The sequence below is a fragment of the Sus scrofa genome, chromosome 7 (assembly GCF_054392235.1).
Source record: "Sus scrofa isolate SSC_HxYL_T2T_F1_AM1 chromosome 7, Sscrofa_HxYL_maternal_Yorkshire_Landrace_v2.0, whole genome shotgun sequence".
NCBI classification, from domain to species: domain Eukaryota; kingdom Metazoa; phylum Chordata; class Mammalia; order Artiodactyla; family Suidae; genus Sus; species Sus scrofa.
This window is the reverse complement of record NC_139389.1, coordinates 76,105,420-76,130,275: the sequence shown is the minus strand read 5'-3', so window position 1 is coordinate 76,130,275 and position 24,856 is coordinate 76,105,420. Positions and strand designations below refer to the sequence as shown.

At 35.4% G+C, this 24,856-nt stretch overlaps 1 protein-coding gene and 1 long non-coding RNA gene across 13 annotated transcripts in view; one reads left to right on the top strand and one right to left on the bottom strand.

The window, feature by feature from the left end:
- Positions 1-24,856, top strand: part of ARHGAP5 (Rho GTPase activating protein 5) — a 137,317-nt gene that overhangs the window by 82,077 nt on the left and 30,384 nt on the right. The gene's annotated exons all lie outside the window — the stretch shown is intronic.
- LOC146401680 (uncharacterized) lies at positions 10,428-23,218 on the bottom strand. Its single transcript, XR_014810714.1, has 3 exons — positions 20,728-23,218; positions 10,604-18,341; positions 10,428-10,561 (listed from the first exon to the last, which is right to left on the bottom strand). It is a non-coding gene; the product is annotated as an uncharacterized LOC146401680 (long non-coding RNA).

Genomic DNA, 24,856 nt, shown 5'->3' with positions numbered 1-24,856 from the left:
ATTGCTGCAAATGGCATTATTTCCTTCCTTTTAATGGCTGAGTAATGTTCCATTGTGTATATGTATCACATCTTCTTTATACACTACTCTGTCGACGGACATTTAGGTTGCTTCCATGTCTTGGCTATTGTATATAGCGCTGCAGTGAACATTGGTGTACATGTGTCTTTTTGAGTCATGGTTTTCTCTGGATAGATGACCCAGAGTGGGATTGCTGGCTCAAATGGTAATTCTATATATATTTTTAATTACTCAATTTTGTTACATTTAGAGTTGTACAATGATCACAACCCAATTTTATAGTATTTCCATCGCAAACCCCCAGCACATTCCTCCCCCCTCCCCCAATCTGTCTCCTTTGGAAACCATAAGTTTTTCAAAGTCTTTGAGTCAGTTCCTGTTCTGCAAAGAAGTTCATTGTGTCCTTTTTGTAGATTCCACATGTAAGTGATAGCATATGATGTTGGTGTCTTGCTGTCTTGACTGACTTCTCTTAGCATGATAATTTCTAGGTCCATCTGTGTTACTACAGATGCCATTATTTCTTCTTCTAATGGCTGAGTAATATTCCATTGTGTATATGTACCACATCTTCTTGATCCACTCCTCTGTCAATGGGCATTTAGGTTGTTTCCATATTGTATTGAGTGCTGCAGTGAACACTGGAATACATGTATCTTTTTGAGTCATAGTTTTCTCTGGATAGATGTCTAGGAGTGGGATTGCTGGATCAAATGGTAATTCTGTGTTTAGTTTTCTCTGGAATCTCCATATTGTTTTCCACAGTGGTTGTACCAATTGACATTCCCACCAGCAGTGTAATAGGGTTCCCTTTTCTCCACAGCCTCTCCAGCACATACTGTTAGTAGACTTTTAGATGATGGCCATTCTCGCTGGTGTGAGGTGATACCTCATAGTGGTTTTGATTTGCATTTCTCTAATAATGAGTGATGTTGAACATCTTTTCCTGTGTTTTTTGGCCATCTGTATGTCTTCTTTGGAGAATCATGTGTTTAGATTGTCTGCTCTTTTTTTTGATGGGGTTGTTTGTATTTTTGGTATTGAGCTGTAGGTGGTGTTTATATTTTTTCGAGATTAATCCCTTGTCATTTGCTTCATTTGCAAGTACTTTCTCCCATTTTGTGGGTTGTCATTTTGTTTTGTTTAGGGTTTCTTTTGCTGTGCAGAAACGTTCAACTTTAATTAGGATCCATTTGTTTATTTTTATTTTTATTGTCATTCCTCTAGGAGGTGGATCTGAGAAGATGTTGCTGTGGTTTATGTTGGAGAGTGTTCAGCCTATGTTTTCCTCTAAGAGTTTTATGTAGTATCCAGTCTTACTTTTAGGTCTTTAATCCATTTTGAGTTTATTTTTGTGTATGGTGTTAGGGAGTGTTCTAACTTCATTTTTTAACATGTAGCTGTCCAGTTTTCCCAGCACACTTATTGAAAGGACTGCCCTTACTCCACTATATATTCTTGCCTCCTTTGTCAAAGATTGGTTGACTATGCACATGGGTTTAATTCTGGGCTTTCTATCCTGTTCCACTGATCTATATTTCTATTTTTGTGCCAGTACCATCCTTTTTTTTTTTTTTTATGGCTATAGCTTTATAGTATAGTCTGAAGTGAGGGAGCCTGATTCCTCCAGCTGCATTTTTCTTTCTCAGAATGGCTTTGGCCATTCCAGATCTTTTGTGCTTTCAAACAAACTTTAGATTATTTTGTTCTAGTTCTATAAAAAATACCATTGGTAATTGGATAGGGATTGAATTGAATCCATAGGTTGGCTTGGGTAGTATAGTCATTTTGACAGTATTGTTTCTTCTAAGCCAAGAGCATGATAATCTTTCCATCTGTTTATGTCATCTTTGATTTCTTTCATCAGGGTCTTATTGTTTGCAGAGTACAGGTCTTTTGTCTCTTTGGGTAGGTTTATTCCTAGGTATTTTATTCTTTTTGATGCAATGGTAAATGGGATTGTTTCCCTAATTTTTCCTTCTGATCTTTTTTTGTTAGTAGGGGTTTCAGTGCAGTTGATTTCTGCGTGTTAATTTTGTATTCTGCAATTTTACCAAATTTGTTGATGAGATCTAACAGTTCTCTGGTAGTGTCATTAGGATTTTCTTGGTATAGTATCATGTTATCAGCAAACATTGATGGTTTTACTTCTTCCTTCCGATTTGGATTCCTTTTATTTCTTTTTCTTCTCTGATTACTGTGTCTAGGACTTCCAAAACTATGTTGAATAGTAGTGGCAAGCACAGCTGTCTTTGTCTTTTTTCTGATGTTAGCAGGAATTCTTTCAGCTTTTCACCATTAACAATGTTAGCTTTGGATTTGTCATATGACCTTTTTTATGTTGAGGTAGGTTCCCTCTATGTACACTTTCTGGAGGGTTTTTATCTATGTATCTGTATGCATTTTAAATGAAAACAAGTTAACTGTAAAACTTGAGTGATTTCTCTAGAGTTCAGATTTTAATGGTTTGAAAACATTAGCCAATTTAATTTTAACTTCATTCTTTTTTGTTTTATTACTCAATGAATTTATTATCTTTATAGTTGTACAATGATCATCACAATCCAATTTTATAGGATTTCCATCCCACAACTCCAGCACATCCCACCATCCCCCGAACTGTCTCCTTTGGAAACCGTAAGTTTTTCAGTGTCTGTGAGTCAGTATCTTTTCTGCAGGGAAGATCATTCTGTCCTTTTTTCAGATTCCACATGTCAGTGAAAGCATTTGATGTTGGTGTCTCATTGTCTGACTGACTTCACTTATCATGATAATTTCTAGGACCATCTTTGTTGCTAAAAATGCTGGTATTTCTTTTAATGTCTGAGTAACATTCCATTGTGTATATGTACCACATCTTTATCCACTCTTGTGTCGGTGGACGTTTAGGTTGTTTCCATGTCTTGGCTGTTGCAGATAGTGCTGCAATGAACCTTGGAGGACATGTGTCTTTTTAGTCATGGTTTTCTCTGGATAGATGTCTAGGAGTGGGATTGCTGGATCAAATGGTAATTCTGTGTTTAGTTTTCTCTGGAATCTCCATATTGTTTTCCACAGTGGTTGTACCAATTGACATTCCCACCAGCAGTGTAATAGGGTTCCCTTTTCTCCACAGCCTCTCCAGCACATACTGTTAGTAGACTTTTAGATGATGGCCATTCTCGCTGGTGTGAGGTGATACCTCATAGTGGTTTTGATTTGCATTTCTCTAATAATGAGTGATGTTGAACATCTTTTCCTGTGTTTTTTGGCCATCTGTATGTCTTCTTTGGAGAATCAACTGTTTAGATCTTTTGCCCATTTTTTGATGGGGTATTTGTTTTTTTGGTATTGAGCTGCAGAAGGTGTTTATAAGGTTTGGAGATTAATCCCTTGTCATTTGCTTCATTTGCAAGTACTTTCTCCCATTTTGTGGGTTGTCTTTTCGTTTTGTTTAGGGTTTCCTTTGCTAGGAACTTTTAAGTTTAATTAAGTGCCATTTGTTTATTTTTTTTGTTTGTTTTTACTGTCATTACTCTAAGAGGTGGATCTGAGAATATGTTGCTGTGGTTTATGTTGGAGAGTGTTTGGCCTGTGTTTTCCTCTAAGAGTTTTATAGTGTCTGGTCTTATATCTAGGTCTTTAATCCATTTTGAGTTTATTTTGTGTATGGTGTTAGGGAGTGTTCTAACGTCATTTTTTAACATGTGACTGTCCAGTTTTCCCAGCACACTTATTGAAAGGACTGCCTTTACTCCACTGTATATTCTTGCCTCCTTTGTCATAGATTAGTTGGCTGTAGGTGCATGAGTTTAATTCTGGGCTTTCTGTCCTGTTCCACTGATCTGTGTTTCTGTCTTTCTGCCAGTACCATGTGGTTTTGATGATTGTTGCTTTGTAGTATAGTCTAAAGTCCAGGAGCCTGATTCCTCCAGCTCCATTTTTCTCTTTCAGGATGTCTTTGGCTATTCTGGGTCTTTTGTGCTTCCAAACAAATTTTAAAATATTTTGTTCAAGTTCTGTGAAAAATATCCTTGGTAATTTGATAGGGATTGCATTGAATCTATAGATTGCCTTGGGTAATATAGTCATTTTGATAATATTGACTCTTCCAATCCACGAACATGGTATGTCTTTCCGTCTATTTGTGTCATCTTTGATTTCTTTCATCAGTGTCTTATAGTTTTCTTTTGTCTCTTTAGGTAGGTTTACTCCTAGGTATTTTATTCTTTTGGATGCAGTGGTAAATGGGATTGCTTCCCTAATTTCTCTTTCTGATCGTTCATTTTTAGCATATAGAAATGCCGTCGATTTCTGTGTATTAATTTTGTGTCCTGCCACTTTGCCAAATTCATGGATGAGCTCTAACAGTTTTCTGGTAGAGTCTTTAGGATTCTCTAGGTATAGGATTATGTCATCTGCAAATAGTGAGTTTTACTTCTTCCTTTCCGATTTGGATTCCTTTTATTTCTTTTACTTCTCTGATTGCCATGGCTAGGACTTCCAAAACTATGTTGAAGAGTAGTGGTGAGAGCAGACATCCTTGTCTTGTTCCTGATCTCAGCGGGAATTCTTTCAGCTTTTTACCATTGAGAATGATGTTAGCTGTGGGTTTGTCATATATGGCCTTTATTATTTTTTTAAGGTCGGTTCCCTCTCTGCCCATTTTCTGAAGGGTTTTTATCAGAAATGGATGTTGGATTTTGTCAAAGGCTTTTTCCACGTCTTTTGGGAGGATCATATGGTTTTTATTCTTCAGTTTGTTAATGTGGTGTATCACACTGATTGATTTGTGGACATTGAAGAACCCTTGCCTCCCTGGGATAAATACTACTTGATCATGATGTACAATCCTTTTAATGTATTGCTGATGCTGTTTGCTAGTATTTTGATGAGGATTTTTGCGTCGATGTTCATCAGTGAAATAGGCCTGTGGTTTTCTTTTTTTGTGGTATGTTTTGGGGTCTGGTTTTGGTATCAGGGTGATGGCGGCCTCATAGAATGAGTTTGGGAGTATCCCTTCCTCTGCAATTTTTTGAAATAGAATCAGAGGGAGAGGTGTTAGCTCTTCTCTAAATGTTTGATAGAATTTGCCTGTGAAGCCATCTGTTGCCTGGACTTTTGTTTGTTGGAAGTTTTTTAATCACAGTTTCAATTTCAATTCTTGTTGTTGGTTCACTCATCTTTTCTATTTCATCTTGGTTTAGTCTTGAAAGATTGTATCTTTCTAAGAATTTGTCCATTTCTTCTACGTTTTCCATTTTATTGGTGTACGTTTGCATATAGTTGATCCTTTGTATTTCTGTGATGTCTGTTGCTACTTCTTTTTCATTTCTAATTTTATTGATTTGAGTCCTCTCTTTTTTGCTTGATTAAGTCTGGCTAAGGGTTTATCAATTTTGTTGATCTTTTCAAAGAACCAGCTTTTCATTTCATTGATCTTTCATATGGTTTTCTTTGTTTCTATTTCATTGATTTCTGCTCTGATCTTTATGATTTCTTTGCTTCTACTAACTTTAGGTCTTGTCTGTTCTTCTCTCTCGAGCTGCTTTATATGTAAAGTTACTTGTTTGAGCTTTTTCTTTTTTACTGAGGTGGGCTTGTATTGCTATAAACTTTCCTCTTAGAATGGCTTTTGCTGCATCCCATAGGTTTTGGAGTGTCATATCTTCATTGTCATTTGCTTCTAGGTATTTTTTAATTTCCTCTTTGATTTCTTCAGTGATCCATTTGTTGTTTAATAGCATGTTGCTTAGTCTCCACGTGTTTGTGTTTTTTGCAGTTTGATATGGGGCCCAGAACTCTCACTTCTGTAGGTGAGTCTCTGTGAACCAGTTACTTTCCAGTCTGTGGGGCTTCCCACCTGGGAGTTATAGGGTTGCTTATATCACATAATCACCCCTCCTACCTCTTGATGTGGCCTCCTCTTTGTCTTCTGGATTAGGATATCTTTTTTAAGGTTTCTGGTCCATTTGGTTGAAGATTGCCCTTCATTTGGTTGTAAATTTTGTTGTTTTTAGCAGAGAAGTTGAGCTCCAGTCCTTCTGTTCCACCATCTTAATCCCATCTCCAAACTTTATGTATTCTTAATCATCTCCTTTAATAATCAAACATTGGTTATAAAAATAAACAAGTTAGGATACCCATGTCCTATCTAAGAAATCAAGCTCATTTTAACTTAGGTGTATATTAGCCATACCATTTCATCTTGACTGTCAGCTGATTTCTATACATGCTGACTGGTGAGAAGTGCTGACTTTAAATTTTAGTGAAGGAATAGAATGTTATCTACCTGTGTTATAGTTAAAATAGTTTCTTTTTTCCCTTAAGCTCATAATCATTTGTTCTCCTTTCAATGACATTTTAGGCAAATTTCTTGCTATGTTTGTATCTTTAGTGTAGTAGAAATGCAAAGGTTCTTATAACTTTAGTTACCTGCTTTTAGCTTAAAGAAATCTCATTTTCTCTAATAATGTGATTAGGCCTTATGTATATTTATTGGACAATTCAGGAAGACTTTTCGTTAGTGATTAGAAAATAACAATAATGGGTTCTATTTTGTATATTCATTTTTATGGTTAAAAATTCCCATTCTTGAATATTTTTGTGGTGGTTGAGTGATTTTCTTGAGGAAATGAGTAAATTTCAAGTGTAAGATGAAAATGAATTTCTAGTGCAATTCTTAGTACTATTTGACTTAAATTATTAAAATACAGGTAATTTATATATTTAACTGCTTTGTTAGTATACCAGAAGATGATAAGAATAGTTATGTAAAAGATTAAGCTAGTTCTTTTGTTGGTGTAATAGTATGTATGGTTTAATACTGACAAATGCTAATCAGTTTTAGGAGAAGTACCCAGTTGCTTAAGAATTCAGTATCAAATTCTTGATATGGACTGGAGTGGAGGGGCAATCCATATTTAAGGTTTAACTTGTAATGTAAATATAAAAAAAAAAACCTTGTTTAGGGAGTTCCCATCGTGGCGCAGTGGAAATGAACCTGACTGGGAACCATGAGGTTGTGGGTTCGATCCCTGGCATTGCTCAGTGGGTTAAGGATCTGGTGTTGCCATGAGCTGTGGTGTAGGTCACAGAAGTGACTCATATCTGGCATTACTTTGGCTCTGGCATAGGCCGGTGGCAACAGCTCCAATTAGACCCCTAGCCTGGGAACCTCCATATGCTGAGGGTGTAGCCCTAAAAGGACAAAAGACACAAAAAACAAAACAAAACAAAAAAAACCTTGTTTAAAGTACTAAACCTTTTTTAAACAACTGAAGAAAATTATTGCGGTATTTTTAAAAAGTGTTATTGTTATAATTTACATATGATAGAAGCTGCCAATTTTAATTATACAGTATGAATTTTGATAACTATAGTCATGTAAGTGCCACTGCAACCAAGATATAGAATATTTTCATCACCTCAAAAAATATCCAGTCTTTAATCAGATACGATGTTAGCCATTGGTTATTTGTAGATGTTCTTTATCAGATTGAGAAGTAGCCTTCTATTCTTAGTTTGCTGCATTTTTATACAAATCGGTATTGATTTTGTTATGTGGTTTTTCTGCTTCTGTTGATGTGATCATAGGATTCTTTTTAGAGCCTGTTTTTATATGGAGAGTTATTTGAACTGATCTTCAAATGTTAAACTAACCTTACATTCCTGGGATAAACACCACTTGATAATAATGTTTTATCCTTTTTATATATTGCTGGATCCAGTTTGCTAAAATGTTAAGGATTTCTGCACTCTGAGGAATAGTGGTCTACTGTTTCTTGCAATGTCTTCATCTGGTTTTGGTATCAGAGTAAAGCTGGCATCATAGACTGAGTCTACTTTCTGGAAAAGTTTGTATAGAATGGTAATATTTCTTTATTAAATTTTGATAGAATTCACCAGCAAAACTATTTGGACCCGGAATTTTGTTTGTTAGGAGATTTTTTTGAATGTATAGATTAAATTCCTTGAGTAGATACAGGGCTGTATAGATTTTTTATTTTTTCAATAAGCATTGATTGATTGTGTCTTTTGAAGACTTTGTCATTTCACTCAGATTGGCATAGATTGTTTATAAAATTCCTTATCATACTTTTAATACCTGTAGCATCTGTCTTCTCTTTTGTTTTTGGCATTACTAATTTGTCTCTCTTTTATCCCTTGCCTAGGGGTTTACGTATTTTATTAATCTTGTCAAAGAACCGACTTTTGGTTTTATTGGTTTTCCTCGTTTTTGTCCATTTCTAAATTCATTGAATTCTACTGCTTTCAACTTTCCTTTCTGCTTTCATTTTGTTTCTTTACAGTTTTTAAAGTAGAAGCCTAGATTAATGATTTTCACCAGTCTTCTACTATGTTTAGTGTTTAAATTTTTCTTTTAAACATTATTTTGGCTGCATGTCACTGATCTTAATATATTGTTTCCATTTTCATTCAATTCAGAATACTTTGTAATTTCCCTTTTGACTTTTTTATTTAACGCATTGTTTATTAAGTGTTTTATTTCTAAACATTTTCCAGATATCTTTTGGTTACTTATTTTTAGTTTAATTCTCTTGCAGTTGGAAAACAGTTTGATTTCGTTATAAGTTTATTTAGACTTGTTATTTACTGCCCCAAATGTGCTCTGTTTTGAAGAATGTTCCATGAGGCCTTGAGCAGAATGTTTATTAAGCTGTTCGGTGAAGGGTTCTATAAATGACGTGTTAAGTTCTTTGAGAATATTGACCAAGTCTTGTTTATCCCTACTGATTGGCTTGTTGACTTTTTTAAAAATTAAAGTTTTTAATTTTTAAAATTAAAATAGTTTTGACTATATAAATTTTTGAAAATTTAAAAAATAGTCTTGACTTTTTAAAAAATTTAGTTGTACATACATTTAGAATTATGTCTTCTTTATAAACTAACCTATTATCGTTATGAAGCCTTCTCCTTACTCCGAAGCCTACTTTGTCTAAAATTAATATAGCCAATAGTATTTTCTGTTTGAGTGGTGTCTCAGTGGTGTATCTCTGCATCTTTTTACTTTTATTTGTGTCTTTATATTTAATGTAGTTTCTTGTGGAAAGCATATCTGGATCTGACAGTCCACTCGTTTTAGGTGGAGTGTTCATTAGATCATTGGATTTTAATGTAATTATCAGCTTAATTGATTTTTAAATCTGCCGTCTTTTTATTTTCTCTTTGATGTGAACATTTTTCCCTTTTTCTTCTTTTCCTGCCTTCTTTTTGGATTAACCAAATATTTTATATTCTATTTTAACTCCAATATCAGATCATTCGTTACATTTATCTGTTAGGAAATTTTAGTGGTAATCTAGAATTTCAATATACATCTTTAATCACAGTTGATCTTCAGACAACATTACGTCAACATAATGTGTAGTTTAAGAAACTTTGAAAGTGCATTTAATCCTCCTATCCCTAATTCTATTTTTGTGCATTTTCATTCTTCAGTATATTTTAAACATCACAGTATATGTTTATAATTTTTGTCTTAAATAGGTAATTATCCATATTTTTGAAAGATATTTTCTTAGGTTATAGAAAATAGCTTTATTAAAATATAATTCACACACCCTACAGTTTATTCATTTTAGTTGTGCAGTTCAGTGGTATATTTGTGCATTCACAGAGTTTTGCAGCCATTGGCACATTTAATTTTAGAGCATTTTCATTACCCCCAAAATAAACCCCAACTCTTAAGCAGTCACTCCCTATTCTCCACATCCATCCCCCCAGCCCTTTAATTTTCTGTCTCTGTAGATTTACCCGTCCTGGTGTTTTTTAATTTAACATAAGTTTACCTTCTTTAATTGAGGCTCTTCCATTGTATATAGCATGTATAAGTACTTCATTTATTTTTTATTGTTGAATAATTTTCCATTGATGGACATTTGTGTTGTTTGCCACTTTTAGACTGTTGTAAATATTGCTGCTGTGAAAACTCTTCTGCTAGTTTTGTGTGGACACATTTTTCACTTAACCTCGGAATGGAACTTCTAGGTTGTATGGTAACTCTGTGTTTAACTATTTGAGGAATTTACCAAACAGTCTTTCAGGTGGCTGCAACATATTACATTTTCACCAAAAATATGCAGTTATGGTTTTCTCCAGATGTATGTGCAGTAGTAAGATTGCAGGATCATAATGGCAACTCTTGTTTTTACTTCTTTAGGAATCTCCATACTGTTTTCCTTAGTGGTTGTACCAATTTACATTCCCACCAACAGTGTAGGAGGATTCCTTTTTCTGTATACTCTCTCTAGGATTTGTTGTTTATAGACTTTTTGAGTATGACCATTCTGACCAGTGTGAGGTGATTTGCATTTCTCTGGTTATTAGTGATGATGAACATCTTTTCACATGCTTGTTGGCCATCTGTATGTCTTCTTTAGAAAAATGTCTATTGAGATCTTCTCTTTTTTTTTTTTTTTTTTTTTTTGTCTTTTTGCCTTTTCTAGGGCCACTCCTGCAGCATATGGAGGTTCCCAGGCTAGGGGTCCAATTGAAGCTGTAGCCGCTGGCCTACACCACAGCCACAGCAACACGGGATCTGAGCCACATCTGCGACCTACACCACAGCTCACGGCAACACCAGATCCTTAACCCACTGAGCAAGGCCAGGGATCGAATCCGCAACCTCATGTTCCTAGCCGGATTCGTTAACCACTGAGCCATGACGGGAACTCCAGATCTTCTCATTTTTTGATTGGGTTGTTTGTTTTTTCAATACTGAGTTGTATGAGCTATTTGTATACTTTGGAGATTAATCCCTTGTCAGTCGCTTTTGTTTTCAAAGATTTTCTCACATTCTGTGGGTTGTATTTTATGATTTCCTTTGCTGTGTTGCTTGTGTTTTTGATTTCCTTTGCTGTGCATTTGTTTATTTTTCCCATGTGTTTATTTTTGTTTTTATTTTCATTCTAGGCAGTGGATCCAAAAAGATACTGTCGCAATTTATGTCAGTGCATGTTCTGCTGATGTTTTCTTTTAAGAATTTTATAGTATCTGGTCTTACATTTAGGTCTTTAATCCATTTTGAGTTTATTTTGTGTATGGTGTTAGAGAATGTTCTAATTTCATTCTTTTGGATGTAGGTGTCCAGTTTTCCCAGCACCACTTATTGAAGACTGTCTCTTCTCTATTTTATATTCTTACTTCTTTTGTCCTAGGTTAATTGACCATAGGTGCATGGGTTTATTTCTGGGTTTCTGTCCTGTTCCATTGATCCATTTTTCTGTTTTTTTGTTTTTGTTTTCTGGTTTTGTTTGTTTTGCCAGTGTTGTATCATTTTAATGACTGTAGCTTTGTAATATAGTGTGAAGTCAGGGAATCTGATTCCTCTAGCTCCATTTTTCTTCCTCAGGATTGCTTTGGCTATTCAGGGTCTTCTGTGTTTCCATACAAATTTAAAATTTTTTTGTCCTAGTTCTGTGAGAAATGCCAATGGTAATTTGATAGAGATTACACTGAATCTGTAGATTGCCTTCAGTTGTATAGTCATGTTGACAATATTGATTCTTACAATACAAGAACAAGGTATAGCCTCCATACTGTTTTCCATAGTGCTTGTACCAAATTCTCAGCAACAGTGTAGGAGGGTTCTTTTTTCTCTGCACCCTTTTCAGCATTTGTTATTTGTAGACTTATTAATGGTAGTCATTCTGACAGGTGTGAGGGGTGGTACCTCATTGTAGTTTTGGTTTGCATTTCTCTAATTATTAGTGATGTTGAGCATCTTTTTGTGTGCCTTTTGGCCATCTGTTTGTCTTCTTTGAAAAAATGTCTGTTCAAGTCCTCTGTCCATTTTTGTGGATTGGGTTATTTGGATTTTTTTGCTGTTGAGTCGTGTGAATGGTTAATATATTTTGGAGATTAAGCCCTTGTCAGTTTGCATCATTAGCAACTATTTTTTCCCATTCTGTTGGTTGTCTTTTCTGGTTTTTTTTTTTTTTTAAATGATTTCTTTTGCTTCGGAAAAGCTTTTAAGTTTGATTAGGTTCTGTTTATTTATTTTTTTATTTCTGTTTCCTTGGGAGACTGACATAAGAAAACATTTATAGTTTATGTCAGAGATTGTTCTTTTCGAGTTTTATGGTGTCGTGTCTTATGTTTTAAGTCTTTAAGCTGTTTTGAGTTTATTTGGGGGCATGTTGTGAGGGTGTGTTCTAGTTTCATTGATTTATATGCAGCTGCCCAGTTTTCCCAGCACCCCTTGCTGCAGAGACTGTCTTTTTCCTGTTTCATATTCTTACCTCCTTTGTCAAAGATTAATTGACTGTAGGTGTCTGGGTTTTGTTTCTGGGTTTATTGTCAATTCTGTTCCATTGATTCGTGTATCTGTTTTTGTACCAATACCACACTCTTGATTACTGTAGCTGTGTAATATTGTGTGAAGTCTGGGAGAGTTATGCCTCCTGCTTTGTAAAAATAAGTTTTAGATTGAGAAGTGTAGACTTCCAACTTTGCTCTTCTGATAGTTCTACGGTATTGAAGGATTTTTTTTTTTTCTTTCAACCTCTTAAAGACTGCTTTTCTCTTCTCTATGATATTTAACAAGAAATCTGTTGTTATACTTGCTAGTATTCCTCTGTATTTGTTGTGTCTTCTTTCTCCCTCAATCCCCAGCTCCTTTTAAGATTATTCTCTCTGGTTTTTTTTTTAGCAGTTTCATCAAAAATGTGTTTTAAAAACCCAAAAACTTCTGCTTGAGATTTTTGGAGCTTCTTAGATCTTTAGTTTATAATTTTCAACTTTGGGGCCATTTATGAAATCTTTTTTCCCATTTTCCTATTTCTCATTCCTCTGCTTATGTGCTCCAATTAATGTGTGTTAGGCATCTTGAAATTGTCCCACAGCTCACAGAGACTTTATTTTGTTGAATCTTTTTTTCTTTCTGTGTTTCATTTCAATTAGACTATTTATCTATTGCTGTATCTTCTAGTTCACTGATTTTTTTTCTCCTATACGGTCAAATCTAGAGGTTCTATTTAATTCTCTTTTTTATTTGTTTTTGATCCTTTATGTCTTTGAATATAATTATACATTTTATAACAGGTCTTTAAGATCCTTGTTTTACTAATTCTGTCATATTTTACTTCTAGGTCTGTTTATTTTTCTCTTGGCTTTTCTCCTGATAATGGCTTGTATTTTTCTGCTTCTTTGGCAGTTTTGATTTGACAATAATGTTTTATTTGTTTGTTTCTTACAGTGGCACTTGGCAGCATATGGAAGTTCCCAGGCTGGGGGTCGAATCAGAGCCGTAGCTGCTGCCTACCTGATAGCCACAGCAACACCAGATCTGAGCTTCATCTTTGACCTATGCCACAGCTTGTAGCAATACCACTGAGCAAGACAGGGATCGGACCCACATCCTCACAGACAACATTGGGTCCTTAACCCTCTGAGCCACGACAGAAACTCTGACATCAGACATTTTGAATTTTTCATCTTTGGGTTGTGGATTTTCTAGTGTTCCTTTAAAGAATTTCATATTTGTTTTGTCGTGTGTTAAGCATTTTGTGTATCAGTTTGGTCCTTTCTAGGCTTGTTAAGTTTAATTTGGCAGATCCAGATTAGTTTTTATTCTAGCATTTATTTAAACCTACATTAAATTATGAAGCCTTGCTGCACTTCCCTGCATATTAAAATATCTTTTGAGAGTAGAACTTGAACTATTCTCAGCCCCTGGCTTCAGGAAGTTTCCTCTCGTATGTGTGAAATGTATTCAGCCAAAGACTGTAGAGTCTTTTCTGCATATCTCTGACTTCTTTCTTTGTATTTTTCTCTCTCTTTTTGGTTCTCTACCTCACAGAAGAACTCCTGTCTCCATATTCTCAGTAAACCATCTTGATTCCGCCAATCTGCATTACCATATAAAATTTGTTTCCAGGCAGTAAATTGGTGTATTCAGACAGTTCAATTCATTTGTTTCTTTTTCATTATGGATCAGTTTTGAGCTGCCTTTTGTTGAGTATTTGTTTCCTATAAACTTGACAGTTTTTAGTTGTTTACTATAAGAGAGCAATTTCCATAGGGGTTAATCCTTTATGGTGCAATTAGATGTCCCCATAGCAGTTTTTATAATATTACTATATAATAAGTTGTGCTAAATTCCAGTTGGGAAATGACCCTTGTGCAGTTTAAGTAGACAGAAAACGTTGAGGAGAGAGATTGAAAAGAAAGGGAAAATAGACCTTACTCAGGAACTATTTAGGATAGAAACAGTCTCAAAAATGCCTCTCGCATTTCTATATTATAGTGATTATAGGTGGTGCATCATTCATGAAAAGAGAAATCATATTACAAAAAGCAGACTTGACAGTTTGATAGTAGATTCATACATGTTAAATCTTAAGATGCCTGTGATATATCCATATAAGCGTTTAAGACTCAGTTGAATATATGGTGTGGATCTTTGGAAAATGATTTGGTCTTAAGATTTGGGGAATTGTCCTTGTGTAGATACTAATGTAAGTTATGTACTGATGTATTTCAGGGTGAACATAGAGAGTGAGAAGAAAAGTTCACAAATGTAAATAATCTATACAAAAGAGTAGAGACAATAAGAAGAAAATTTTTAATAAGAAGGAATCGTGGATATCAGTTTGTACAGAAGTTAGATGACTAAGAATACTTTTTTAACATTTTTATTCAGATGAAATTCATATAAAGTTAACCATTTTAAAGTGTACGGTTCAGTGACATGTACTACATTCACTTTGTTGTGCAACCACCACTTCATCTAGTTTCAAAGATTTTCATCACCCCAAATAAATTTTCACCCATTAAATGGTTATTCCCATCCTTCTTCTCCCCTTGTTCTAGCTTCTGGCAACCACAAACCTACTTTCTGTCTCTCTGGATTAACTTATTCTGGATAGTTCATATAAATAGAATCATATAATGTATGACTTTTGTCCAGCTTCTGACACTTGACATAATGTTTTGGGTGTTTACCTCTGTTGTAGCATGTGTCAGTGTGTGGATATATACCACATTTTGCTTATACACTTATTCATTCACTTGGTGGACATTTTGGTTTGTTTCTACCCTTTGACTTTTGTGAACAGTGCTATTATGAACATTCCTGTATGAATATTTTGTTTAAGTACTTATTCTCAGTTCTTTTGGGTACATACTTAGGAGTGAAATGGTGGGCTGTTTGGCTATTCTGCTTAACTTTTTGAGGAAATATCAAACTGTTTTCTATATTATCGTTTCTACCAGCAATATACAAGGGTTCAGATTTGTCCACATCCTCATCAGCACTTGTTATATTCTATGTGCGTGCGTGCGTGTGTGTGAATTCTAGCCATCCTGTTCCTTTTTGATAAGGATTGCATTTTGATCTGTGGATCACTTTGGTAATATTGCCATCTTAACAGTCTTCTCTCCATGAACACTGGGTATCTTTCCATTTATTTGGGTTTCTTTAATTTCTCTGAACAACTGCTTTATAGTTTTCATTGTACAGGTTTATCACGAGACATGTTTCTACAATATTTTCTTAGCCTCTTTGCTGAAAACTCCATCTTGTCCTGCTTTACTTTATCCCATCTTCCTGCTTTATATTATCCCATCTTCCTGCTTTACTTTATCCTATCTTCCTGCTTGAAAAACAGTCACAGTGCTGGTAAATGACTTAAGCTTAAAAGCAAAGACCTAAAGACATAAGCTATTCATAGGGTCAGCTGAATGAGGACATAATGTGTTGGTCTAGGCATGCTGGACCTATGCAGATTGGCACGCCGTTTGCACAAGCATGATAGTCCTCTAAGGAATAAGAGAAAGAGGAACACCATGGCCAAGTGGTTTATGAGTGGTCGTTAGCAGAATATGCATTAGCAAATAGAACCAAGGTGCAAACCTAGGCACACTGGGTTGCCACAAATAGACATGCCCTTTGCGGAAGCACAGTGAGGATTCTCTGGAATGCTATGCATAGCTAACGCAAATGCTAATGATTGTTAGGTGCCTAAAGGTCAAAGTAAAAGCTTAACCTTCTACCAGCTAAGTGACTTTTAAAATAATAAAAGAACTTATAAAATAATAAACCCTATATCCTCCACCCATATCCCCCTCCTCACTTGACATCATCCTAAAGAGCACAATAAAAGCAGTGTGGTTTCTTGAGGCAGTGCTCTTGGTCCCTGAGACCTTGAGTCCCCTGGTTCCCACCTTTACTTAAAATAAATGTCTCTGTCTTGTTTTATGTTAACATTTTTCCTTGAGTTTCACAGCACCTGTACTTCAGCCCCATCCTGCTGAGCTGGTCTCGGCACAGGTCTTGCATCTTCATGGCTAAGTTTATTCCTAAGTATTAATTTGAATGTTCTTGTAAATGAAATTATTTTCCTTTTTTTTAGATTCTTTTCCTTATGGGTTATTATAAAGTATTGAATATAGTTCCCTTTGCTATACAGTAGGTCCTTGTTGGCTATCTATTTTATATATAATATGTAGATATTGGTGGAATTATTTTTGTAATTTCATTTTCTGAATGTTTCTGCTATGCAGAACTGATTTTTGTGTGATCTTTTGTCCTGTGACTGTGCTGACTTTTTAAATTAGCATATTAGTTCTTTCGGTTATGTGTGTATTTGCAGGGGGGGGTCTGCATATGCCTCTTGTGAATAGGGATAGCTTTTACTTCTTTCAAATTCGGATTCCTTTCATTTCTTTGTCTCTCTGGCCTGAACTTCTAATGCAATGTTGAACAGCTATGGTGAAAGCAGGAATCATTGGCTTATTCCTTATTTTAGAGGAAAGCTTTCGTTCTTTCAACATTATCATTTTAGCTCTGAGTTTTTCATAAAATGCTCTTTATCATGTTGAGGAAATTCTCTTCTGTATTAATTTTCTGGAGCTGCCATAACAAAGTCCCACAAACTGGATGGCTTAAAAAAAGAGAAATTTATTTGCTACCAGTCTAAATGCTGGAAATAGGAAATTAGGATGTCAGCTGGGTCACACTCCCTCTGAAACTCTGGCTAAAATTCTTCCTTGCCTCTTTCTGGCCTCTGGTGGTGGCTGTCAGTCCTTAGTGTTCCTTGGCCTTTGAGGTTCTCCCTTTGTCTCTGTCTTCTTAAAAAGACATCAGTTTTGGGATAAGGACTCACCCTAGTCCAGTATAACCTCATCTTATCTTAACAAATTATATCTCAAATGACCCTGTTTCCAAATAAGGTCCCCTGAGGTACTAGTAGTTAGAATTTAAACATATCTTTTTGGGAGATAAGTTCAAATTGTAAAAATCTTTCATTCCTAGTTTATCAAATATTTTTTGTCATGAATGGGTATTGAATTTTGTGAAATGACTTTTCTGTGTTAATTGAGACAATCATGTTTTTGTTTTTGTTTTTTTTGTGCTTGAGGGCGTGGTTGGCCACATGCATGGCTTGTGAAAGTCCCTGGACTTGTATGTTTGTTTTTGGGGTTTTTTTTTTTTCCTTTCATTCCATTAATGTGGTAAGTTGCACTGATTAGTTTTTTTTCCCCTATGGTGAACCATTTTTGCATTCTTGGGGGAAAAAAAATCCCACTTGCTTGTGATGTATAATCTTTTTAATGCTCTTGCATTCATTCATTTTGTTGAAGATTTTTGCATCTATATTAATAAAGAATATTAGGCTTTTTTTTTTTTATGATATCTTCATCTGGTTGTAGTATCAGGGTAATACCAACCTAAGAATGAGTTTGCAAGTGTTTCTTCCTTTATCCTTTTATCTTTTAGAATGATATTTTTATGAGAGTTTTCTCTGGTTTTAAAATTGTGCTGTCTTCAGAATCTTTTGAGGCATTCCTATGTAGAAGCTTTCTAAATTTTTTTCTAGATTTTATAGTTTTTCAACTTCCTGCATTGTTGTTAGTTTACCTCCTGCTGTTTATAATCTTATTTTTTTTCTCCCATTTGCAACTTCTAATCTGTGAGTTGGAGAAACATATGGCAGAGTTAAAGTTGTGGTTTTGATAAGGGTAGATAGAATCTGTAGAAAAACAGATATTCCTTTCTATAAAAGGAATAATATATGGCAAGGGCTTTGTAACGTCTTTTTGACTATTTGTAATACTTTGTTTCCTTTTTCAGTTCTGATAGGTTAGGTGATCAGATGACCAAGTTCCAGATAGATAAGGAATTTTTTAATCTGTATTTCCTAAAATTTGTATTTACATGTAGATATAATTAATCTGGAATGTCCCCACTATTTCAAATGACTTATAATGAAATAGATTGTCTCTCAAGCTAGCTTAGAGGTTATTTTTTTGGTAGGACTGTTAGAGGGATGAATGTATCATTAAGGTTCTTTAAATTTTGGTCTAAAATTTATGAGCTGTTCTTGGAGTTCCCGTTGTGGCTCAGTGGTTAATGAATCCGACTAGCAACTATGAGGTTGTGGGTTCGATCCCTGGCCTTGCTCAGTAGGTTAAGGATCCGTTGTTGCTGTGAGCTGTGGTGTAGATTGCAGACATGCTCGGATCCTGCATTGCTGTGGCTCTGGCATAGACTGGTGGCTACAGTTCTGATTAGACCCCTAGCCCGGGAACCTCCATATGCCATGGGAACGGCCCTAGAAAAGGCAGAAAGACAAAAAAAATTAAAAATAAAAAAAAAATAAAATAAAATTTATGTGCTGTTCCAACACATCAGTGATGGTTGAAATAATTGAAATGGGTGAATGAATCTTTGTTATATTGCTAAAATAAAAGTCAGTATAACTGGTTTTATTTAAACTTCAGCATTCCCACTTGCTTTTTTGGAGAACTATGCATTTTCATTATTCTACTACTTTTTTTACTAAATTTCATTTATATCTTCTGTCCTTCAGTGGCCTACCTGTGTTTCTCAGTCCATTTTTATATTCAGTCCTTTGCATACCTTTTCAAACCCCACCATGTTATTCTCTTGGCAAAACCTCAACTTTGGTTAAATCAACTTCCTGCCTATTCTGTGATTGGACCAGAAAGTGGATCATAGCTGTAGAGAAACATAAATCATGTGTTTCATATTAAATATGTAACCACAGATCTGAAGTAATCATTCCATATTTCCCTAGTCATTTTTTTTTCTTGCTCTTTTAAAAGATTTTTTCTTTCTTTTGGCCATCCTCATGGCATGTGGAAGTTTGCAGGCCAGGGATTGAACCTATGCCACAGCAGGGACCTGAGCCACTGCAGTGACAACATTGGATCCTTAACCCACTGCACCGCAAGAGAACTATCTCTTTTTTTATTTTTTTTGCTTTTTAGGGCCACAAGTGCAGCATATGGAAGTTCCCAGGCTAGGGTTCGAAATGGAGGTACAGCTGTTGCTGGGCTGTGTCCCAGCCACAGCAACGGCAGATCCAGGCCTTGTCTACAACCTTCACCATGGCTCACAGCAACACTGGATCCTTTAACTCGCTGGGCCAGGGATCAAACTGGCATCGTTATGGATCCTAGTCAGGTTCATCACCACTGAGGCATGACGGGAATTCGTCCTATCTCTTTCTAAAATAAACATTTTTTTTTTCTTTTTCTTTGAAAGTTTTATTATTATTCTTTTTTTAATAGTTATTTCCCACTACAATTTTTTTTCTACTGTACAGCATGGTGACCTAGTTACACATACATGTACACATTCTATAACCATTTTTCTTTATTCACATTTTGAATATTTTTGAACCTTCAGAAATGTTGCAGAAGTAATATGATTGAGCATCCATATACTTTTCACCTAGATACACTAGTTTGGGTGGTTTGGTTTGGTTTGGTTTTTGCCGCATTTCTACCTGAGCTGTTTGTGTATTTTGCCAAACCATTTGACGAAAGTTGCAGATACCATGATACTTCACTCCTAAATCTTAGCATGTACCTTCTAAAAACAAGGACATTTTCCCTACATGACAGCAATATAAATACCACCTTTGGGGGAATAAAACATTGATAAAATCTTATTATTTAATACTTTGTTTATAATCAAATTTTCTGCCTTCTCCCAGGAATGCTTTCATAGCTTTTTTGTTCTTTAAATTCAAGATCCGATGGAGGATCATGCGCTATATTTCTTGTTAATGTCTCTTACTTTAGTTTTCTTTAATCTAGAATAGTTCCCTAGCCTTATGTATGTTTTTCCTAACACATTTTTTGAAAATTCTAAGCCAGTTTTGTTTTTCAAAACGTTTCTAAAATTTGTTTGATTCTTGGTCAGAATCAGGTTAAAACATTTTTTTCTTGGAATTGTATCCTGGGCTGATGTATCCTTAATGCCTCACACTAGGAGACACATGGTGTAATTTCCTAAAGGATCTTTTATGTTACTTTCTAAATTCTAGAATTTTAATGACCTTAACAGTGTCAGATAAGGGCTAAAAGTTGGTATCACTGACACCTGAATTTAATGATCCAGGTGTGACTTATTTATTCTTGATCTAACAAAAAGGAGTTGTAAATTAGCCCTTAAAGCATTTCTTCAGATAATTTTATTTTATTTTTGTCTTTTTGCCTTTTCTAGGGCCATACCCGCCACATGTGGAGGTTCCCAGGCTAGGGGTCTAATCGGAGCTGTAGCTGCTGGGCTACGCCAGAGCCACAGCAATGCGGGATCCGAGCCGCATCTGCGACCTACACCATAGCTCACAGCAACACCGGATCCTTAACCCACTGAGCAAGGGCAGGGATCAAATCCACAACCTCATAGTTCCTGGTCAGATTCGTTAACCATTGAGCCACGATGGGAACTCCTTTGGATAATTTTAGTATGCCTGTGTCTAGCAGAAATTTCTTAAGGTTTTCTAGTGTATTAATATTACCATTTGTGTTTTCTAGCTTTGAAATATACTTTAATCTGTTAACAAGAACATTTTCTTATTGAAATAGTGGTCATTGGTTTACAGCTAATGCTTTTAAAAAAAAAAAAAAAACACTGCAGCCATTAGAGCATAATCTCTGAGAGTAGGGACTCCTAGTTCCTGAAACAGTGATTGGCAGATACGATTAAATACTTATTTAATAAATGTTTTAAAAAATGAACATAGAGTTCCTTCTGTGGCTCAGTGGGTTAAAAACTGACATAGAGTCTGTGAGGATGTGGGTTGGATCCCTGGCCTCACTCAGTGGTTTAAGGATCTATAAGCTGCGGCATAGGTCCAAGATGCGACTTGGATCCAGTGTTGGTGTAGCTGTGATGCAGGCCTTCAGCAGCAGTTCTTGATTCAACCCCTAGCCTGAGAACTTACATATGCCTCAAGTGCAGCTCTAAAACAAACAAAAAAACTAGTCTTTTTAATAACCCTGAGTGTGTGTCCTTGTGACATTAGTTATACATGAATGATACCTCTCTAAGTCCTTATTTTCCAAACTAGAATTAGCATTTGTTTTTTTTCCTACAAATACAAAGAATGCATGAACATTGCAAACGATGAGAAAATGGAGGCATTTGTGCTGCAGTGTGACTTTTTATAATTTAAATTTGTAGTAATTGACTGATCTGTATTATGCCAAGCCGTTAAGTTATGTCATTTAAAAAGTTTTACATTGTGATGTAGTGGATGATGAAGGTGATACACAGTGTGCAAGATGCTCTGTGGTTATGACAGGGAAAGAACAGCTATTCTTAAGAGAACACTATGTCAAGTACTTCACTTTTAAGTTAGATTGAAACATATGGTATTGTCATTTTTGTGATTGACAACCAGATGATTATACCTGTAACTCTCTAATTTTTTTAAATGATGAAATTCCTGCAGGAAAATGAGTGTTGTACAAGTCTGAAGAAACAAGATAATCTAGCCTTACCCTAAGGTGAAATAACTAGTACTGCAATATTCAGCTTTTATTGAATGCTTACTGTTCAATAAAATAGTAAAATAATTAGTACTGTAATATTCAGCTTTTATTGAATGCTTACTATTTGTATAGTAAACTTCTGGTACACTATAAAATAATTATGTTGTATATTCATTTAATTTTCACACCTCTGTGGAGTGTGTGTGTAATTACTATCTTTGTTTTACACAGGAAGAAACTGTGGCCCAGAGAAATTAAGTAACTTGTCTGAGCTCATACAATTGGATTCTACCCTAGGCTCCACTTACCATTATTGCTTAGCAGACGATTTTTTTTAAGGACAGGAACCAAAGGGGGAAAAATCAAACAAGGTTTTGTAGTATTTTCACTGCCCTAAAAATCTGTGCTCACCTATTCATCTCTCCTTACCTCCCCCACCCCCTGGGAACCACTGATCTTTTTATTGTCTTTAGAGTTTTGCCTTTTCCATAGTGTCATAAAGTTGGAATCATACAGTATGTACCCTTCTCACATTGGCTTCTTTCATTTAGTAACATGCATTTAAGTTTCCTCCATGGCTTAATAGCTTATTTCTTTTTGGGCATTGAATAATATTCCATTGTCTGGGTGTACCACTGTTCAGTTATCCTTTCATCTACTGAGCAGCAACTTGTGTGCTTCCAAGTTTGGGCAGTTATGCTCTAAGTATAGCTGTAGCTATAAAATAAATGCTGCATGAACATCTTTGTGCAGATTTTTGTGTAGACCTAAGTTTGCAATTCCTTTAGGTAAATGACAACGTAATTGCTGAATGGTATGTTGAAAGTATGTTTAGTTTTGTTGTGAAATCACCAAGCTGCTTCCAAAGTGTCTCTACCGTTCTACATTTTCATCAGCAGTGAACGAGAGTTCCTTTTGTTCTCTGTGTTGTCAGTGTTCTGGATTTTGGCCATTCTAATAGTGGTATCTTATTATTTTAACTCATAATTTATATGTTGTGGAGCATCTTTTTTATATGCTTATTTGCCATCTATATATCTTCCTTGATAAGGTATCTGTTAAATTCTTTGGCCCATTTTGCAATGAAGTTTTTTTCTTATTACTGAGCTTTAAGAGTTCTTGGTATATTTTGGGTAACAGTCCTTTATCAGATGTGTGTTTTGTAAATATTTTATCCCAGTCTGTGGCTTATCTTTTAGTTCTCTTGACCTTGTTTTCTGCAGAGTTGAATTTTTAAATTTTAATGAAGTCTAACTTACCAATTTTTTTTCATAGATTTTTGTCTTTGGTGTCATATCTAAGAAGGTGTCACTGGACTTTCTGCTGTGGTTTATATAGCAGGATCAGCAGTGTCTCTGGAGGGCAGGGATGCAGGTTCAATCCCCAGGGATCTGATCCCTGGTCTAGAAACTCCATATGCCACAGGCAGTCAAAAAAGAAAAAAGAGAGAGAGAGAAATTCACACACACATAAAATAAACTAATTAAAATTAAATGGCATCACCATAGCCAAGGTCATCTAGTTTTTCTACTGTGTTGTCTTCTAAGAGTTTTATAGTTCTTCATTTTACATTTAAGTCTGTGATACATTTCAAGTCGATTTTTGTCAGAGATGAAGGTCTGTGTCCAGTTTTTTTAGCACCATTTGTAGAAGAGACTAGCTTAGCACTGTTGTTCTTACTGCCTTGGCTCCTTTGTTAAAGATCAGTTGGCTCTTATTGGTGTTTATTTCTGTGCTCTCTGTTCTGTTCCATTTATTTATTTGTCTGTTTTTTCCTCAATATATTGTCTTGATTACTTTATAGTAATCTTAAAGTCAGGCAGCATCAATCTTCCAACTTTTTCCTTGTTTTTAAATATTGTGTTGGCTTTTAAGTCTTATCCTCACTATATGAAACTTTAGAATCAGTTTGCTGATATCCATAAAGTAGTTCCCGGGGGCTTTGATTGGGGTTACATTGAATCTGTGGATCACGTTGGGAAGAACTGACATCTTGAACAGTATTTTTTCTTCCTATCCATGAACATGGTATATCTCTCTAGTTGACCCTTGAACAATGTGGGTTTGAACTGTGTGGGTCCACTTATATCTGGGTATTTTTCAATAGTAGATGCTACAGTATTACACAATCCATGGTTGGTTGAATCTGTGGATGTGGAGCAACAGCAGATACAGAGGGCTGACTAAATTATTTGCAGATTAACTTCCATATTGCTTAAGGGTCATTTGTATTTAGTTCTTTGATTTTATTCATCAGTTTTGTAGTTTTTCTCATAGAGATTTTGTGCATATTTGTTAGACTTATACTTAAATATTTCATTTTGGCTCATGCTAATAAATGGTATTGTTTTTCTTAATTTCAGAGTCCACTTGTTCCCAGGAATTCCTTTTGTGACTCAGTGGGTTAAGAACCTGACTAGTATCCATGAGGGTGCAGGTTCGATCCCTGACCTTGCTCAGTGGGTTAAGGATCCAGTGTTGCTGCAGTCTGGGACATAGGTTGCAGATGCAGCTCAAATCCAATGTTGCTGACTCTGTGATGTAGGCTGGCAGCTACAGCTCCAATTTGACCCCTAGCCTAGGAACTTCCATATGCCACAGGTGTGGTCCTAAAAACAAGAAAGGGGGAAAAAAAGTCCACTTGTTCCTTAGTATATAAGGGAAGCAGTTGACTTTTGTATATGAACCTTATAGTTTGCAACCTATGTTAGTTCCAGGATTTTTTTGGCATATTGTTTTTCTATATAGACAACCATGTCATGTGTGAAAAATGATAGTTTGAGCTCTTCCTTCCCAATCTGTTTGCCTTTGATGTCTTTTTCTTACTTTATTGCTTTAGCAAGTGCAAGAACTTCCAGTACTTTAAACCAGGTGTTGAAAGCTGTAGAGAGATGAGATATGGTAGCCTTGCATCTAATCTTGGTGGGAAACCATCAGTTTTTCTCACCATTAAGTATGATGTTTGGGAGACTTTTTTTGTAGATAGCCTTTATCAAATTAAGGAAGTTCTTCTCTGTGCCTACTTTGCTGAGATTTTTTTTTTTATCATGAATGAATGTCAGATTTTGTCAGGTGCTTTTTC